The following is a 15,927-nucleotide window of genomic DNA, read 5'->3' as shown; positions in this document are numbered from 1 at the left end:
CCCCATGTTCTACATGAGTTGTGCCCTTCTTTTTTTAAAGTCACTGTTTGGAGAAAACAAAATTACTGAATCCTGTTATTCTGCAATTTTTGCAAATCAGGATGATGAAGTCATACAGGCTACATTAAAGGATCTAAATACAGAAAATCCCCGTATAAGGTTAATTTTAACCACTTCTGTTAAGGGGATGGGATTTGATCCTACATGTATTACAAGAGTGATTCATGCCAGTCCCCCTAGATCTCTTTCCCAGTATCTCCAAGAAATTGGTAGAGCAGGAAGGCGAGGACAGGCTTCTGAAGCTATCTTGTACTACAATAAAAGAGATATTGCCAAAAATTTGCCTGGAATTTCAGATGACATAATTTCTTACTGCAATTCTGAGTCTTGTCTTATAGAAAATTTACTATCTGTATTTGGTTATTTTAAGTCTGATTCATTACTGGGTTGTGCATGTTGCAGCTTTTGTAAGAAAACCTGTGCTTGTGAGATTTGTAAAATAGCAAGCTTAAATTTATAATAATTTAAAATGTCTTGTATCAATAATCATTATACATGTATTTATGTTTTTGACCTTGCATATTGTTGGAGAAAATAACCAGTATAAATTTTTCAATGACATACATGATATTATATTATACTTGCAACAGTGGGATGCAACTTATTCAAGTCTTTTTTATATAAAGAATAGGAATTAAAATAAGGATCAGTTGCAATTTTAACGAAAAAATACAGGAACATTTCAGTAAAACTTGCAATCAATATTTATCATAACTTTCTTTGAAAATAATTGTAGATTATTTTTATTTTTGAAGTGTTTTTATATTTTCATCAGTACATTCATAGTCATTACTACAGCTCTCAGCAAATGGGTATTAAATTTTATATGCTGTTTTTCACATTTCATTTGTACAAATTTCAATCAAAGTAATATTTTTGACATTTTTAAATTCTTCAGAAGTAAAAAAATCAAGAATTTTGTTAAAACCAAAAATGTTCATTCATCATGATAATTTTAACATTAACTCTACTTAAACATTGTTAAACATGTTAAATAAAAAAAAGACCTTCCCTTGAAGATCATATTTTGAATAGAACCAACAAATGACAATTTCATTTTCCATGGATTTTGCACTTAATTGAATTTTAAATCAGTCCACTAGACTCATAATTATAGAGATGTTGTTGGACAGGTAAAAACAAAGAGAAAAATATGACCTGATTTTACCTGTTACAGTACTAGAATTAAGTTTATTCTGTAACATTGTTTAAAAAGTGTATTTTAACCTTGACAGTACATCTAAGCTTGAATTGGAAAAATGTAAAGTAACTTTATTTGAAAAAAAAAAAAAGTATGTTGGGTTGGATTTTCCATATTTCATATCTAATAATCTGTGCAGGACGTTTGCGCTTCAATTTATAGGACATTTAAGGTTTTTATATAGGACATTTGCGCTTTTACAATATTTGCTTATGACATCCCTCCTATTTTATCCGTGCTTAGGACCGGTAGGTTTGACCTGGCACAGTTAAAGTCATAGTTTTCATTAAGGTTAAAATTTGATAGTCATTTCATTGCACATTCTTGTTTAAAAGTAATTTCAGAGCACATCAATTTGAATATAGTTATATATAGTTAAAAGTAAATATTCTAAAGACATAAAGACACATATAGTCATCACAGGTCAGTTTTCGCTTGAAATCTGAAGCTTAGGGTATGAATGAATATAGCTCTTGTAATCTGTCTTGACTGGTATTTAGCCCACGTTTCCAAAAAATATTCTAGTTTCTCTTTCTCAAATCTTGATTTAGGTCCCTGTTCATCAATGTAACGAATTTTACTGTAATTAACCAACTGTTGTTCAATGATAAGAATCCATCGTGACATATGCATTTTTTTTCCTTTACTAGTCAATAACTTTATATAGCTCTTATGTTTAAGACTGTGTCAATGTGAACTAACTAACCACAAATATAATTTAAATTTATTTACGTAATGATTACAACTCATTAAAATTCCAGGAAGACGACTATAGGTAAAAAGTGCAAATGTTCGGTTAACTTGATACCCGTGTATCAAAATTTAAAGCGCAAATGTCCTATCGTGTAACATGTAAAAAAGCGCAAACGTCCAGTGCCCCTAATAACAATGTCTGAATCAAAAATTAACCTGCTGAAAAATAGTAATTAAAGAAATTTTGATTTATAAATGCCAGTTTTTTACTTTGAAAAAGAAACTGTTATTTACAAGGTAATAGATTATACAAGTCAAATTAGAATATTTACTTGCCAATATTACTTACTACAATTTGTGATTAGGTTTGAAGGATTGACACATAAATAAACTCTGGATATTGTGATAAGTGTTTCTTATTTAATCTTAAAATATTACATGGTCCTTTGTGTCCTTTGTCTTATATGTCAGTTGTTTTTTGTGCTTCATGCCAATTTGATGAGTCATTTCCAATTAATTTAATGGTTTGGATCCACATAATGTGAACTCTTTTTGAAAGGTGTCTCATTGGGTATCATACCACATGACATCTCCTTATTTAAAAAAGAAAATGTCACATGGAGTTTTCAACAATAGATAATGTGTCCATACAATTCATTTTAAGCTTTTTGGGTCATTTTAATTGTGAGTGGTAACATTTCTAAAATGTTCTCTGAAACTTCTGGCACACAGCTAAATGATTGGAAACATAACAGGATTGATGATTAGGAGACCTACATGTGATAAAGTTGGAAAAAAATGATGACATCAAGAACCTGTTACAAATCTCTGAATATTCCCATTTCAATATGCTCTCAAATTTTACCAAGCTTAATAGGAATGAAGCACAGATGGTTCGGATGAGATGAAAAATTAGGCAACAAAAGGCATAATTAGCATAATATGATAACACTATGTACCCGGAAGTTAATATATATATATCACTGATATTATATGAAGAATTCTTAAGTTTTATCAGGTATTAAACGATAAAAGTTCATAAAAGATTCGGGATAAAGAGTGAGTATGAATTAATATAGTTAAAAATATAAAACAATTACAAGTCAGGCAATTCATCATCATCACTGTCGGAGTCAATGCTGCTGTCATTGTCATCATTGCCAATGTTTACATGGCCCGAAAGAAGCCGATTGACAATAATGTCAAGGTCAACTTTCATTTTATTGCCATCAATGCATGCAAAAACATTTTCTCCAAGCTTTCCAAATCCTTCGAACTTCCTTCCTGGTGTGAACTTGAAAGGTTTCAAGTCTTCCAAGACATCAAACACAACCTGCCTTTCTCCTAGAGAAATTGTTTTTGTATGCCTTGATGACTTTGGTGTAATTTCTAAAGACATGGCAATGTTGTCATTGATAGCAGCAATGGCTCCAGCAGCTGCAGATGCTCTTTCTATTGCCTTTTGTGTCTTATTAGCACCAAGCTGTTTTATTAATGCCTTCTGATTTCTAACTGCGTGTTCTTGAAGTAGATCACTTTCTACATTGTTTGACCTTCCCCCTTTAACATTCACAAAAGATCCTTCAAGAACACACAGTTTCATGAGTGGTGACAGTGAATACTCTACATGAATAATGTAATTAATACATTCAACCAGATATTTACTTAAAGTAGAATGATGATCAAAAAAAAGGCAAAGATATTAACAAATTAGGTATAATACTGGTTATGTCACCATCCTTAGCTGTTTTGTTCAGTACCTCTATGTGTAAAAACCACTGGGCCAAATTATTAAAATAGTTAAACATTTCATCTTTTTCTTGGCATAACAAAGCATTATCATTAATAGAAGGTACATAATTAAATTTTGAAACAAACAAATCTAAAATTTCATTTAAAGCTTCAAATTTGTCATCATTATCCTCTACTTCAACTTCTAAATCGCTCAAAAATTGTCTGCCTTGTTCTGTGATAACGGCTTCACCAATTAATGACAGAAAAGCCATGTGGGATTTGAAGTGACATTTTACTTTCCCTGACACATCTGTTCTTTGCAGTTTGGATTTGAAATAGGCTAAACTGCCCGCTGTTCTGACATTTCCTGTATCAAACATGGCTTTGTAGAATTTCTGAAGTTTAAATAAAAGAAAAATATAAAAGTTTTATTTTGTTTGGTCTGTTCTATAATAATGAACATGGACCCAGGAAAGTCTGTAATGAACTCATTTTATGGGTGAATATTGAGTAACGAGTGAGTTAAATGAAAGAGAAATTCATGAATTGGCTTTAAAAATGATAACCCTATTTTTCAAATGCCTTCCCTTGATAGTTTTAACTTTTTCAATGTAACCACTTGTGGTAGGTCAAAAATATTTGGTATGCAGTTTAATGAGCATTTGCACAACACATTTTTATAGCAATTATTTGCCTCTGGCCACTCAGTCATGTTCTATTGACTTTGAAACATTTCTTTAGTTTATGTGTGATTGGATAAATGATATTGGAACCCATACTTGTAGGTCATTGATATTTAGTATGCAGTTGTAATGGCATTTGTATGGCACATTTCCTTAAGATGATATAGTCCCATCTCTTCATCACAGTTCATTGATTTTGAAAATACAATCTTAAAAAGACCAAGTGCATTAATAGTAAGTCACATTTATTTGGTATGTAGTTGTATATAAAGCATTGTTTATTCTCATTTGCACAGAAATTATTTGGCCCTGCACCTTCAGTCAAGGTTCTTTGAGTTTAAGTATGCCACTTTAATTAGGGCCCCGCTGAATGGCAGATGCCCTATAGCATGTATAGTGATCACTCTGTCCGTCCGCCCATAACAAAATGTGTCTTCTCTAGATATCTAGAGAACCGTTATGATTTCAAAGTTTATACTTGACATGTATATTAACGAACACCAGAGGGTGTGTCATAATGTATGTACAACTTCCTAGGTCAAAAACTTTGGTTTTAGTTGACAACCCCATGTCCTATGGTAAAGATTGTGTCCACTCTATATCTTGAGAACCGTTATGATTTCAAAATTTATACTTGACATGTACATAAACCAACACCAGAGGGTGTGTCATAATTTATGTACAACTTCCTATGTCAAAGGTCAAGGTCAAAAACTTTGGTTTCAGTTGACAACCCCATGTCCAATGATAATGATACAAATTTTTTACCACACATTATTCACAGCGGGGCCCTCAGAGATGGCTCCCATCTCAATGATATCTAGTTTCTACTATTGCATTTACTGACTTGAAATTTAAAAAGATTTGACCAAGTTTTAAGTAGCATTTGAATTTTAGCATTGCTGCATGTAGTATTGATAATATTTTTTTTCTATTTGGTTACTGGATAATACCTCAAGCAAATCTTGCTTTACATGCCAGAGTTCAACAACAATCGGATCAACATCATCAAAGCGCTTCTTATAATTTGGAGACAAGCTTCTTAAGGCTTTTGACTCATTAAGCCGACTCCTAGTCAATTGATCTCCTCCTGTTACTACCTTGAACTGTCTCAACTTTTCATCTGAACCTGCAAAAATTTGTAATGTAAAATTCTGTTTTGTTCATTTTAAGAAAAGTTTATTGGTAGCTTGTGCATTTTCCTTGTTATCCTACTGACTAATACTGAAGATTCAGGACAGGACAGAATACTCAAAAATTTAAAGCAATGATGTCCCATACAAAGCATCAATGTGGCATTGATATATAAAAATCAAGAGATGTGGTATGATTGCCAAGGAAACAACTATCCATCGAAGTTCAAATGAAGTGGATGGCAAGCAATTATAGGCAACAGTACAACCTTTGACAATGAGAAAACCCATACTGTATAGGTGGCTATGAAAGGCTCCGACATAAAAAATATGAAACAATTCAATTGAAAAAACTAACAGCCTAATTTATGACAAAAAAATTCAAAGGGAATTTAACATAATATGAATTAAAGCTTTTTTTATAAGACTAGTATATTTTCAGAAGATGTATAAAACAAAAGTAAAGACATCATACTGGACATATAAAGGTAAGATTTCAACTCTTTGGCTATTTAAAAATTTAATTGAATTCATCTGTCTCAAACAGCACAAAGTATGGAGTTGTACACTAGCAATAGAACTAGTTAGTCATACAGGGTAAAAGAATTCATTCAATCACCATGATAATGACATTTAACACTGCAGTAGTAATTTATTGGTTTATTTTTTGGTAGCTGATACTTTTACATGCCTTCTGTATTAAAAGCTCTGCACTCACTTTTTTTTTTAACATGTACGATTATTGGAATCCAGAATTTTCAATTTTGGAAGCTATAGGATTATGCAAGCAACCAACTGTGTCAATTTATTGAAACATGTAAATGTCATTGCAGGTTTTGTATGACCTTTACCTTTTGGTTCCGCGGTCAATATTAAGTTTTTATACGACCGCAAAAATTTATTGGTTTGGCGTCGTCGTCGTCACATTGGTTTTCGCACAATAACTTTAGTTTAAGTGAATGGATCTCTATGAAATTTTACCATAAGGTTCAATACCACAAAAGGAAGGTTCGGATTGATTTTGGGGTTATGGTACCAACAGCTAAGGAAAAAGGGGCGAAAAATAAGCATTTTTTGTAACTTCCAGACAATAACTTGTATGTTAGTGTATGGATCTCTCTGACATTGTACCACAAGGTTCCATATCACAAAGGGAATAGTGGGATTGATTTTGGGGGTAATTGCCTCAAAATTTTAGGAATTAGGGGCCAAAAAAGGGGCAAAAAACAAGCTTTTTTCTAGTTTCATGACAATAATTTGTGTGTAAGTGTATGGATCTTTCTGAAATTGTACTACAAGGTTCCATATCACAAAGTGAAAGCTGGAATTGAGTTTGGGGGTAATTGCTCAAAACGATTAGGAATAAGGGGCCAAAAATAAGCATTTTTTTAGTTTCCAGACACTAACTTGTGTTCAAGTGTATGGATCTCTCTGAAATTGTACTGCAAGGTACCATACCACAAAGGGAAGGCTGGGATTGATTTTAGGTGTAATTGCCACAAAATTTTAGGAATTAGGGGCCAAAAAGGGGCAAAAAACAAGCATTTTTCAGGACAATAACTTGTGTGTAAGTCTATGGATCTTTTTGAAATTGTACTACAAGGTTCCATATCACAACGGGAAAGCTGGGGTTGAGTTTGGGGGTAATTGCCCTAAAGTTTTTAGGAATTGGGGGCAAAAAAGGGGGAAAAAACAAGCATTTTTCTAGTTTCCAGACAATAACTTGTGTTCAAGTGTATGGATCTCTCTGAAATTGTACTGCAAGGTACCATACCACAAAGGGAAGGCTGGGATGGAGATTGGGGGTGATGAATCATAAGGGGGTTCTAAAAATTGGGGGGGGGGGGGATTTTTTTTCGGTCCAAAATTAAACTTACCGGTAGTTTGATTTTAACAAAAATTGAATTCTTGGGGTTCTTTTTTTGCTGAATCTAAACATGTATTTAGATTTTTGATTTTGGGCCCAGTTTTCAAGATGGTCAAAATTGGGGTCAAAAATTAAACTTTGTTTGATTTCAACAAAAATTGAATATATGGGGTTCTTTGATATGCTGAATCTAACCATGTATTTAGATTTTTTATTTGTGGGCCACGCTATCAAATTGGTTCATATTGAGCTCAAAAGGGTAAAAAATTAAACTTTGTTTGATTACATTAAAAATTGAATTATTGGGGTTCTTTGATATGCCAAATCTAACCGTGTATTTAGATTTTTGATATTGGGTCACGTTTTTTAAATTGGTTTCATTAAGGTCCAAAGGGTCCAAAATTTAACTTAGTTTGATTTTAACAAAAATTGAATTCTTGGGGTTCTTTGATATGCTGAATCTAAACATGTATTTAGATTTTTGATTATGGGCCCAGTTTTCATGTTGGTCCAAATTGGGGTCCAAATTAAACTCTGTTTGATTTCAACCAAAATTGAACAAATGGGTTCTTTCGGTATGCTGAATCTAACCATGTATTTAGATTTTTGATTTTTGGGCTCTGTTATCAAATTGGTCCACATTGAGGACAAAAGGGTCCAAAATTAAACTTTGTTTGATTTCATCAAAAATTGAATTCTTTGGATTCTTTGATATGCTGAATGTAACCATGTATTTAGATTTTGGATATTGGACCATAATAGGTAAATTAAAAAAATTTAAGTTCTTAGACCACATTCATTCTATGTCAGAAACCTATGCTGTGTCAAATATTTAATCACCATCCAAATTCAGAGCTGTATCAAGCTTGAATGTTCTGTCCATACTTGCCCCAACTGTTCAGGGTTCGACCTCTGCGGTCGTATCAAGCTGTGCTCAGAGGAGCATTTTATTGTGTTTTGTTCTGATTCTCAGATACTGTAATCCATTGGTCATATTAATTTAATTGTGGCCTCGGGCATGTGCACCAAATGTTTTATTTATAATAAGAACATGGCTTTGTTTAAAAATTGAAAGAAAACTATTAGAATATTTGGATATTAATGGTAACATTATTGTCAATACCATGAGCCTCACTGTACTGTTGTGTGAGGACTGTTTCATAGTGATCCATAATCTTTAGACAGTCTTCGTGCTTGGATTCATTTGCATCTATGATAGGCAATTGAGCTGTCTAGCTTTTTCTTGACATGTAGTTTTGATATTTATGTTTTATCTGCATAACATCATTCATCCATCCACAGCCATCAATATTTTTGGCAAAAATATTGGCAATGATTGCCTAAAATTGGAGAGAGTTTTTTTTTTTATAATATGCTTGAAACAAGCATAAAGTAATATCTATTTCAAATAAAATTGAAACATTTACATGAATTAGCTGTTGACCATGTTAATTTTGTTTTATTTTCAGTTTGCCATAAAATAGTTCAGCTGTTGTCTCTCGGGGTTTTGTGATGATAAATGTGCCTGTGCAAGATCTTTTGCAAGAAGAAAAAAAAAGGAATGTTTTTGAAAAGTTGAGAATAGTAAATAACCGAAGAAAATGAATATAGGAAAGGTAATGCTGTTGCACAATACTTGAAAACAATTGAAGATAATATAACAGTTTAGAGATCTCCAAATTTCAATACATCCCACACTTTATTATGAATATCATATTTCAGTTTAGAAAACTTTAGATGAAGATAATGTTGCAAGTATACTAGTATATAAATGTTCAGGATACAACTGCTGTAACGTAGTACACGTTTATTTATTGATTCCAGCTGGTAAAATTATAAAGCATTATTTTTTATGCCCCCGCTGTAGCGGAGGGGGCATTAAGTTTTACCCTTGTCCGTCTGTACGTACGTCCCAAAGTTGGTTTCCGTTCTCTAACTTTAGTTTGTCTCAACCAAATGTTATAAAACTTATACACAATTCTAATAACCACTTAATACAGATCTAGTTAGAAATGGGTGGTGTCACTTTTACTGTTCTTGAGTTATGCCCCTTTATAAACATAAAAATTGCTGAATTATTTGTTACCGTTCTCTAAGTTTAGTTTACCTCAACCGAATGTTATGAGACTTATACACAATGCTTATTAACTCAGATCAAGTACAAATTTAGGTAGAGTCACTTTTACTGTTCTTCAGTTATGTCCCTTTATATCTTTATATGATATGCAAGCGGGGGCATCATCTGTGTCCATGCATGGACACAATCCACATTTATTGTTGAATTTATGTTTCAAAATAATACAAATCAAAGAAGAAGTTAAATTATTTAAATTTTGACACTGTAAACAAAAATTTCATAATAGAATACAACCCTTACTTTATATGAGTTTACGAGGTGAACTCTTTGTTGACTAGTTATTTCTAAATCTTTTGCAGAAATATGTGGTAGATTACTTGGTTTTTCATTGGAAATAGAAGTGTTTGCAATTCTTGGTAACATTATATTGGAGGCAAACAGATGTAGATCTTTGTTCTTGGTCGTGGATGTAATAATATCTCTTTTGATGTAGACATCTAAATTATCTCCTGTTATTTTAGCCAAAGGATTACAAGACAGCATGTTCACAATTAATTTCGTGCTTGCTGTTGCTGCTTCGTCCTGCAATCTCAGCTTTGAAGTAGGAGAAAGTGCAAGCCCAAATTGAGAAATTTTTGCTAAAGCCTAAAAAGCAAAAGATACTATGTTACAGGCAAATGGAAGATGCATTGGGTTGATTTCTTGTATTTCTTGAGTTGCAGGTGAAAAGTAATCTTAACCGAAAAATTTATCGGTTTATGTGAAACTTACTAATCTTTATGAAACCTGAATTAGAGGTGTTACTATTTATATTCACTTTGATGCATTTTCACATTTAATAGCAAGAGTACAAGCATGGTAACATTTAACACAAGAATTCACAATTAGAATGTTTAAAAAGGTAAAAATATTTATCTAGTCCTTGCTTTATACAATTGTAACCTTTCTTGTTGGGCTGAAGAGAAATGCTAAGTTTTAATTATTTTAAATTGTATTTATTACCGAATCTTCCAGCTGACCTCTCAAGCAGACAGCAGAAATGCATCTTTGCCATGCGGACAACATATGGTTTCTTTGGAACATCAATATACCATATACAGCAGATATTGGAGCTAAAACTGAGGACGAAATTTTTCCAGTTGCAGCTACTAGTACTTTAAACAAAATCGGTGCTCTGTGAATAGATGAAGTATTGCTTTAAGTTATGTGCTACATGTAGTTCATATTGTACACAGGGCTTTTGTGTATTGCGCCATTACTTTGCATCAGATGTCTGCTTAAAAAATATAGGCCAGTTGACACCAGACTTTGACCTTTGACCAAATTACTTGAAAATTGTTCTTTTGCCCATTTATAACGTAATCTGCAAGCTGGGGCATCAGATGTGTCCCACACATTCTCCATTTATTTTTCATAAATTTTATTTGGTTTTGGTTGCCACTGTCTTTCCATAACATATCCCATACGCCCATCATAACATATACAACTAAGTGCACAATACTAAAAGTGGACATTGAAAAGTAATGTCTTTGAAATTAAAAAGTTCTCAGGATTTTTGTAGAACAATTTTCAGCAACTGCTTAGATAAGAGCTGTAATAAGGAACTGTTTCTATGAAATAATCAAAAATATAAGCTATGTATAATTGTAATACATGGAAGTTTTTTTGTCGACCCTGCGACTTTTGTCGCAGAAAGCTCGACATAGGGATAGTGATCCGGCGGTGGCGGCGGCGTTAGCTAATTTCTTAAAAGCTTTATATTTTAGAAGGTGGAAGACCTGGATGCTTCATACTATGTATATAGATGCCTCATGTTACGAAGTTTCCGTCAGTCACATGTCCAATGTCCTTGACCTCATTTTCATGGTTCAGCGACTACTTGAAAAAAAAGTTCAGATTTTTTGGAATGTTAAATTCTCTCTTATTATAAGTAATAGGATCACTATATTTGGTATGTGCGTACCTTGCAAGGTCCTCATGCCCGTCAGATAGTTTTCACTTGACCTCGACCTCATTTCATGGATTAGTGAACAAGGTTAAGTTTTCGTGGTCAAGTCCATATCTGAGATACTATAAGCAATAGGTCTACTATATTTGGTGTATGTAATGATAGTAAGGGGTACATGTCCAACTGGCAGGTGTCATCTGACCTTGACCTCATTTTCATGGTTCAGTGGTCATAGTTTAGTTTTTGTGTTTTGGTCTGTTTTTCTTATACTGTATGCAATAGGTCAACTGTATTTGGTGTATGGAAATATTGTACGATGTTCATGTCAGTCTGGCAAGTTTTATTTGACCTTGACCTCATTTTCACAGTTCATTGCTCAATGTTAAGTTTTTGTGTTTTGGTTTGTTTTTCTAATACTGTATGCAGTAGGTCAACTATATTTGGTGTATGGAAATATTTTCCGATGAACATGTCAGTCTGGCATGTTTTATTTGACCTTGACCTCATTTTCAAGGTTCGTTGCTAAATTTTAAGTTTTGTGTTTTGGTCTGTTTTCCTAATACTGTATGCAGTAGGTCAACTATATTTGGTGTATGGAAATATTTAATGATGTACAAGTCAGTCTGGCAGGTTTTATTTGACCTTATTTTCATGGTTCATTGCTTATGTTACGTTTTTGTGTTTTGGTCTGTTTTTCTTACATTTTAAGCAATAGGTCAACTATATTTGGTGTATGGAATGATTGTAAGGTGTACATGTCTAGCTGGTAGGTGTCATTTGACCTTGACCTCATTTTCATGGTTCAGTGGTCAAAGTTAAGACTTTGAGTTTTGGTCTTTTTTTCTAATACTATATGCAATAGGTCAACTATATTTGGTGTATGGAAATATTTTATGATCTTTATGTCAGTCGTGCAGTTTTTATTTGACCTTGACCTCATTTTCACAGTTCATTGCTCAGTGTTAAGTTTTTGTGTGTTGGTCTGTTTTTCTTAAACTATAAGCAATAGGTCAACTATATTTGTTGTATGGAAGAATTGTTAGCTGCATATGCCTGCCTGGCATGGTTCATCTGACCTTGACCTCATTTTCATGGTTCATTGGTCAATGTTTATTTTTCTTGGTTAATGTTAAGTTTATGTGACAGTTGTAAGAAAGCTTTATATTTAGGACTATCAACATAATATCAATGATTAGTAAAGAAGGCGAGACATTTCAGCGTGTGCACTTTTGTTTATACTTTTCTGCTAATTTTTCAAGCATGTCCATCATGAGGTCTTTGTCTGGTTGTTGCAGTTCACTCAAAGGTCTGGATTTTGATAAAATACTGTCTGGATTAACTGCTTTTAGTTGTTCAAGGAGACCTTGCATGGATTTGTCTTTGCTGACTTCTTCCATTTTTTCAATCATTTTTTTCTTTTCTTTCAGTTTTGTTGATAATCATGGTTTCTGGTTTTGTAGGTAATTCTTCAAGTAAAATATGATTTGAAATTTATGTGAGGTTACATTTTGATATCTATGAAATGCATCTAGATTGACAAATTTATTTACAATTTATAAGCCCAATCTTTTAAATTTTTTGCCGAAATCATTACAGATAGATAGAAAATGTATAAACATTTGTTGGAAAAATAAGATCTTCAAGTAAGTCCACATTAAGTGTAGCTAGGCATAGTAAAAATGATCATCATTACAAGATCTACAAATATGAACCAACGAGAACTGATAGCAATAAAGGAAAAACTAATTATCAAAAAGGCATACTAATTATCTTGTTTGTTTATATCATCACCCTCTTTCTGAGAAAAAACAGCAATTGAAAGATTATTGTTATTAATGTACTCAATCTTTCAATCCATTTTGACATATACATGATTTGTCTTTTGATGAATTTTTATTTTTGGGTTGCTGTCTTATTGGTGTATACCGCACGTCTCCTTTTATTAATAATTATAAATAAAAAAGATCCAATACTTCCTGTAAGAATATATATGAAGCTAAAGATAAAGATGTAATTATCACTTTTATATTTCAGTATGTACCCGTACAGGTTACCTGGTTTATGCATTGTAGAATAGCTGTGTTCTGTTGAACAGAAATTAACCGATGCTGTTGGAGAACTAAATATGAGTTTCCTTCTTTTGAGACTTTTTGTTCCTAAATTTTCACATTTTAATGGAACTGGTGATGTAGGTGTTGTTGTATCATCATCAGCTAATGAAGATGGGGAGGTAGGTGCAGAATGTAGTCTCTTGAAAGTTGTTCCATCTAAATCACGCACTAACATCTCTGATAAGTTCTCTTTCGCAACAGATATGAAAGTTGAGAAGTTTGCAAATTTGTTGAAGCAACTTTTACACATTGCTGCATTTTTGCCTTTCAAGGACTCTTGCCAGTTTCCTGGAAGACAGCAATTTGCATTAACCAATTCATGAATGAATTTGCTATCATCGATCTTTTTTCCAAAAAATGGGAATAATTTATGGTATGACTGGAGGCAGAAGATGCAACGTTTCAAAGTTTTCACTGGAGTCAGAGACATTTTGTTAACCTAAAATTAAAATAAAATAAACACAAATAGAAACTGTGCAGATAAATAATGATTATGGCCCAATGTTTGGAAAGTATATATATTAAATGAAATAAGACTTTTATGTCTTAAACACATTAGCTACGAGATATAAAAAAAAATGAAATCTGATTTTTTTTTGTTCAATCATTAATGAAACATGTGAAAGTGAAATAGTGAAGTAATAATTTGCTTTAAGCAGCCAGTTTGCTTCAATTTTGTCAATATAAGCTAAGAAACATCATTCAACCTCATTGAATCCGTATTCATGTGACCTTCAATTTAACCCCTTAGCTAAAGATGGGTTAGGCATGAATTAGGTGTGTTCAGTTATTAAAAGGAAAAGAATGTCAACATTGAAAGTGAAACAAGGGTAAATCATTCGATTGACTGAATTGATCCACTAAAACTCATTCTTATACAGGTAAAAAGATGATTAACATATATATGAACAACATCTAAGATCTAAGACTAAAATATCAATCAGTACACATCCAACATCCAATGGATTTAGTGTAAAGACGTCATTAACAGTCAGAGAAAAACATGACCTTCTGCAATGCCAAAATATAGGTATCGACATATTGTGGTACCATGAAAGTGGATATGTGTATAACAATACTATTTAGTCAGGTTTTAATTTACTGATAACAAAATTAATATTTATGCCATAACAACAATATTCAAAGATCTAATTGAATTGGTAAAAGAGGCCAAAGATACCTAAGGGACATTCAAACTCATAAGTCAAAAATAAACTGACAACATCAGGGCTGAAAAAGACAAACAGACAAACAAAATTACACAAAACACAACATCAAAAACGGGGGGTGATCGCAGGTGTTCCCCTTTTAGAATAAAATTAAGTCCACTGTTTTTGTTGTATGCAAGACTTAAAGATATTAAAAGTTTTTTGGTTTTGTTTTTTTGTAGATTGACCCCCACCCACAAAATATATCGGGTAATCATTGAGAAGATGAATATAATTGGAGGTTGAGGATGATCAAGGAAAGAAGAATAATTGCCTATAATTTTTTTTCACTTCAGTTATAAAGTTGAATAATATTTTTGCATACTAAGAACTTGAAATTTAGTTGTTTGAAACAAAAATATTATTGATAAGAAAAAAATGGAATAAAAAGTTTTATCATCTGTGTATTTGTAACAGATAATTAGTTTTTCAATGTATATTGTGATTAGTTATAACATATTAAATATACTTTATAAATAAAAATTTAAGTAAGGTCACCATAGTTTTTTTAAATATTTTATTTTGTTACTGTGTAAATGTTAAATGGTATGTAAATGAGCAAGCAATTTAACTGATTTTTATCAATTTTCCTGGCAAATGAAATATGATGAACTACATGGATTTTTATTTAATGTATGCAACTTATATCAGTAGAAATATATAGCAAATTTAATATTTCCAGAAATTTGTTAATCAAAATCGTATTTTCCTGCATTTTTGGATGATGCAAGACCAATTTTATACTAATAAAAGAGAAAATTTAGTGAGAAAAACTTTAAAAGAAAATTCCTAGGACAGGTTTTTTGTGGAAATGGCAATTTAATCAAATGATACAATATGTTTTAAATTGAGCATTATGTGCTTTCTAAGCATTTGCTCTATACTCATTTACATACCACTAACCATAACCCACCACTTTACAATTGGATCCATGAGGAAGTAAAACTGTTTTACTTGTTGTTTTGGTCTTTCCATGAATCAAGAATTTGACATGTCTTAATATCTTGTACTTTATGGACTTGCTTGGTGAGTTACTTTTTTGCTTCAAAGCACACAAATAAGTGTTTCATAATATCTACATTTATGTAGCTTTTCATGACACTTGGCACAAAAAAAACTTCAAGCCAGAGTGTATGGGATATTTTATTCTTTCAACATGAAAATAAGAAGTATGGAGTGTTTGCCAATGAAATGATTTTCTGAAGAGTTGGT

The 15,927-nt window shown here is 32.2% G+C and overlaps 1 long non-coding RNA gene across 1 annotated transcript; it reads left to right on the top strand.

Moving 5' to 3' along the window:
• The first annotated feature begins 4,831 nt into the window (after positions 1–4,831).
• Positions 4,832–15,212, top strand: LOC127718293 (uncharacterized). Its single transcript, XR_007989708.1, has 4 exons — positions 4,832–5,992; positions 8,841–8,987; positions 13,431–13,626; positions 14,898–15,212. It is a non-coding gene; the product is annotated as an uncharacterized LOC127718293 (long non-coding RNA).
• The last annotated feature ends 715 nt before the right edge of the window (positions 15,213–15,927 follow it).

This window comes from Mytilus californianus, unplaced genomic scaffold (genome assembly GCF_021869535.1).
Source record: "Mytilus californianus isolate M0D057914Y unplaced genomic scaffold, xbMytCali1.0.p SCAF_10, whole genome shotgun sequence".
Classification (NCBI taxonomy): Eukaryota; Metazoa; Mollusca; class Bivalvia; order Mytilida; family Mytilidae; genus Mytilus; species Mytilus californianus.
Note: the sequence above shows the minus strand (reverse complement) of the source record. Positions and strands in the feature narration are given on the sequence as shown.